The sequence below is a fragment of the Dicentrarchus labrax genome, unplaced genomic scaffold (assembly GCF_905237075.1).
Source record: "Dicentrarchus labrax unplaced genomic scaffold, dlabrax2021, whole genome shotgun sequence".
In the NCBI taxonomy this organism is placed as follows: Eukaryota; Metazoa; Chordata; class Actinopteri; family Moronidae; genus Dicentrarchus; species Dicentrarchus labrax.
In genome coordinates, this window is record NW_026136714.1 from 19,221,101 (window position 1) to 19,226,561 (window position 5,461).

Here is a 5,461-nt window from a genome sequence, read left to right on the forward strand (position 1 = left end):
CTGAAAGGATCAGTTATTAATTGATTACTGATTGACAGAAAATGAATGGCAGCAATTCTGAAGATAACTTATAATTAAAAAACATTTAGCCTAATTGTTCCACAAACTGCTTAATTTTCATTATTTTAATTTTAGGTTTGATCAAAACAATAATTTTACAAACTAAACAATCAATCAAATCGATTTCGAGACAATAATCAGGGGATTAACCCAAAAGGAAACATTTTGTTGCAGACCTACAGAAGATAGTTCACAACTAGCTCCATCTTAACCAACTACAACTTTAAAATCCTGCTCTCATATTAATGTATGAGTAATTATAATCTAATGATATAATATATAACTGTATAATACATTAAGTCAATTTTCCTTTTACTTAAGTAACATTTTAAAAGCAGGACTTGTGCTAGTAACAGAGTATTTTTACAGTGTGGTATTAGTACTTAAGCAAAGCATCTGAATACTTCCTCCACAGTTGAAAGACACGTCCTCCTGTTTGTTGCACGTTAGCCATGAGAGGTCGAGGTGTCAGACTCCTTCAGACAGAGACAAATGTTACCCGCCTGGTTTTGCATTCAGCTACATGTGTTGTTGGTCCATCAGAGGCTAATTAACATAACAGGGTCCCCAGTGATCCCACTCTGCTCTTCTGTCTATACACAGCTCCAGTTACACTTTACGGCCTGCACAGCGGGACACTTCCAACAAGATGCTGTTGTTTCAATCAACCCCAAAAGTAAACTCGACAGCGTGTGAGAAAGTGTCATTATGTGTCTGTGTCTTTCTCCGGGTTGTGCCCATCAAAACATATCATCAGTTCAAGCCTATGTATTGAGTAATTTTCATGGACAACACCCTATATAAACAGTAAGATAAAGAGCCAGTAATACTACATTTTAGACGGACATGCCCTTGTTTTAGAGAATACAAATGGAAGGGTGGAGCTACACCTTCAAAACAAACTACATAAAGTTAATTTGAATAGTCACAGTGGTATTTTTGTGCTATAATAATCTTACTATCACTATAAATTCAAAAAATGTTATGATGGTTTTTAGAATATTTTGAATATCCTGCACATTAATAGATCCTCTTTATTTTTGCATCATAATGCCTGGGATCTATTCAAGGATCTGTGGGAACTTTGAAAAGTCTTTTTTAAACAGACATTTTTGGGAAGGCTCAGAACTTCAGTAAGACCTGGAATCAATTCAAGGGTTTAAAGACCCTTCTAATGACCCTCTAATGACTAGCAGCTGAATCCATTCAAGGATCTATGAAACACCTCAAGGATCACTTTTAGTAATGTCTGGAACCCCTTTAAATCTGTGGTTCTGAACCTGGGGTCCCTGAGGGGGTTATAGGGCAGAAGAAATGGCCAATCAATCAAACTGGGGGTCCTTGGCACCAAAAATGTTGAGAATCACTGCCTTAAAGAATCCCTGAAAACTCATCCAGAATCCCTGGACAGGCTGAAAACTCCTGCAACTTATTTAAAAAGGCCTGGAATCAGTTTAAGGATCCCTGGATCCAGAAAGACTGGAAATGGAATCCATTCAAGGATCCCTGCAAACATAAAAAGGTCCCCGGACCCTCACTGAATTCCTTCAGTAATGCCTGGAATCCTTTCAAGGATTCATGGAAACCTGTCGAGGATTCCTGGATTCCCTCAGAGACGCTTTTTGCCTGGAATCTCCTTAAGGACCCCTGAACCCCTTCAAATATCCCTGCATCTTTTTCAATGATTCTCAAACCTTTTTTAAAGAACCTGAAAAGTTCTTAAAAAATATCAAGACCCCTGCAAAGACCACTTATAACACAATAAGGTCTGGAATCCCTGAAAACCACCTTGAGGATGTCCAGACCCCTGTTAAGACTGAAACTCGTCCAATAATGCTCAGAACCCCTTGATGAATTCCTAGAAGCTCCTCAAAGATCAATAACCTGACTGTGCCAGAGGGTTTGTTACACAGAACCATCTGTGATTGGTTGCCGTTGTAAACTGTCTGGAAAAGGGCAGGCACTTTCAAGCTATACTCAGCAGGTGATTGGACGAAGCGTCTGTCTATCACAGGTATACTTCAACAAACCATAGATAATATAATTAAACTCTTATTGAAGCCAGTTAGAAAAATAATACGTTTTCCATTGAGAAAAGCCTTCAGTGACTCTCTTTGCTCTTTAAATTAAGAAATATTTTCTAGTTGTGATATAAGTAATGTGAGCAGCATTTACTCCAACCGCTTTAGCTGCTGACATTGTTGTTTTTGAACACACACACCTAGTATTGAACAATGCCAGAAGCTCATGCCCTAACCGCCAGTAGCTCCTCATTGGTCTGAACGGCTGTGATTGGACACAAGCTCACAGCCCGAAGCCTCGCATCCATTGTTGCATCATTTACAAAGTCCAGCTGCCTCGCAAGGTTGAAGGATCATTTCAAATCCCCTTGAAAGTCGCTCTAGACTGCCTGGAATCACCTTAAGATTCCCCAGAGCCCTGCAAAGACCCAGAAACTCATTCAATAACCTATGGGGTCCATTTACAGACACATAGGAACTCCTCAAGGATTTCAGGAACTCCTTCAAGAATACATGTATCCCCTTAAAGGAAATTTTGAAAGACCCTCGGAACGACCTTAAATACTCATAACCACCTAAAAGTCCCATTGAGCCTCTTCTAGATTTCCCAAGACCCTCTGACATGGCCCTGGAATATCCTAAAAAAAAACCTGGAAACCTGTTTAAGGACCTCTGGAGGGCCCCCCTGCCCCACACTGCTTGAGCCATAATGAGCCAGCGGACACAGACAACACATTTCACCTGGAGGGTCCCACTGTGTGCGGATCCTCCTGTCCCACCGTCCAGCCTGCTCTCAACATCAAAGCATTCCTGATGTGGAAACGGCAGCCTGGGGTGGCCGCTCGTAACCTTCCTAATAAATTAAGACGAAGTGGCAAATAAAGCTGCACCTGCAGGCCTGACGTCTTCACCTCCAACACATGGAGGACCCGTTAAGAGACACTGTCCTCATCTGGAGAAAAAAAAAAAAAAGAACAGGGAGACATGGAGGGACGAGTTTTAGAAGACAAAACTAATGGTTCTCATTTAATTAAATAACTACAGAGCTAAAATTATTTATCAAAATAAAAAAAGAGAAAAAATTACAAAAAAAGCCAAATAACAAATAAACACGCTGTCCAATAGAGGCCTAAATATCATAAAAAATGAATAAAAACAACAAACCAATAACACCTTGTTGTACAAGTAGAGCCCTACTATCATTATTTTTTATTATAGAACTAAAAATGAATAATATAGTCATTGAAGAACATAAGACATTTATAAAAGCCTCGCTGTTGGTCCACATTACTGTATTAGAGACACTATTAAAAAAGTCCTAAACGTTACAGTCAAAATCCCTACTGACCAGGATACCACACACTATCCCTCCACAAGGTTAATAAAGGAATTATTTTCCGTCGTGTCTTTGATATAAAAAAAATAAAATAAAGTAGGCTTTACGATCTGAAATTAAGACAATATAAATCAGATTAAACTGCCACATAGGCGTCCACCACTGACGAAGCTGCAGCTTTTAATTTTAACCTACAGCACTGTTTGTAGTTTTTATTGTTTTTTGTTTTATTTTTGTTTTTGCGTGAATCAGATTTTCCTGCCGAGCCGGATTCAAGCAGGACAAAAGAGGTAAGTACCCGACCTTTATTTTGAATGGAACAATATTCCTCCTTTTTTTTAAAACATCGCTTTGTTCATTAATTTGACATTACGAGGAGATAAGCGGACAAAGGGTTAAAGTCAACAGAGTATGTTCACGCTACAGTATGTGGATGTCCGCATTGTCCCGCTGTCAGTTCCCATGGAAGTCCGTTGGCACTGAGTAAATGCTGCGATGTCTCTTTTTCTGTTCTGAGTCAGGACTTCAGTCAGCAGGCTGCAAACAAACAGCCAAACAGAGAAAGTAAAGTTAACCACATTCCTCTTTTAAAGTCCTGAGAGTGAATACCCCACACACACACACACACACACACACACACACACACCACACACACACACACCTTCCTTGTATAAACTGTAAAACATATCGAATCTAATAAGGCTATTATTTCATATTTTTAATATAATTTTGATATTTCTGAGTTATTTATACGTAGCCTAATAAAAATGTTTTTTTATGTGCTTTTATATCATAGAAAGATTAAAATGTTTTATGGAGTTTATATTGAAATATAAGGTTTTGTGTATGATGGATTAAGGGACAAGCTGATATATATTTAGGATTATTATCTATTATAGGTAAGGGCTCATGTTTCTTATAATTGTAAGGGGTTTTGCTTTAGGGGTATGGTTTGAAATAAGGGTTAAAGTTAAGGGTTTTTAGGATTTGGGATTTCTGGGGGGGGGTTAAGAAGGGAATACTGGGATTTAGGATGAGTTAAAGGCTGTGTATATTTTAGGTTGGGGTTTACGCGACTGTTTTTGTAGCTATAGAAAATGCTGACATGGTGTTTTTTTTTCAGGTGTGATTGTTGTGAAAACATTGTAATCATCCTCAGTAGTTCTGGCAGGAGAGGACGAAGGACAGACTGTAACAACCTGCAGGACACATTTGTCACCTGTTGACTTTCTCTGGGGCAGCTCCGTTTAAACTGTGATCTGTGTCACTATCACTAGGCTACCTACTGACAGAGATCCAACACTGTATGCAGGATGTGCTTATTATCACTGCTAATAGGGACTTACAGTAGGCCCATGGCTATAGTTACCTTGGTCCTTTTTTTTTTTTTTTTACCTTTCTGGTGTCACTAATACCTTAATAACAGACTGTTTGTCTGTTGAGATTTGCATACTGATACTGAATATCCTATTTATTTAAGCAGTTTAATGAGCTATATTGGTGCCTTTGTAAAGGGGATTCTTAGCCTATTTCAGCAAATTTTGGATTCAGTTGAATTAATTAAAAATAAATATGTTGGATTATGAAATACTGCCTATGTGTTTCCCCCTCAATGTAATATTAGTTAGGGGCTAATTTACCTGTTGGCAGCCGTTTGTCACCTCTCATTTGATAAGGTGTCTTCTGTTTGTTCTGGTTGTTGAGTAATGAATCAGCAGCCTCATTAATAAAATAAGTGAAAACAGTTTCCTCTCCGGTTGTAAACTAAAAAAGATTCATTATGTTATTCTCATCCACAGACAAACAGACAAAGGAACCATGAGTGTACTCATTGCTGCTGATTTTACTAATCAGGAAATATAGGAACCAAAAACGGGAACTGTAACTATTGAAAAGTAATGAGATTACTGGTAACCGTAACTAGGATAACGCCCCCCCCTCCCTGTCGGAGTAACTGCTCTTAATCCTATTGGTCGGTGCGTGTTGAGAAGTAGCCAATCAGAGGGCAGAGAGCGCAGACTGGAGCCACTCATAGGAGTGGCTC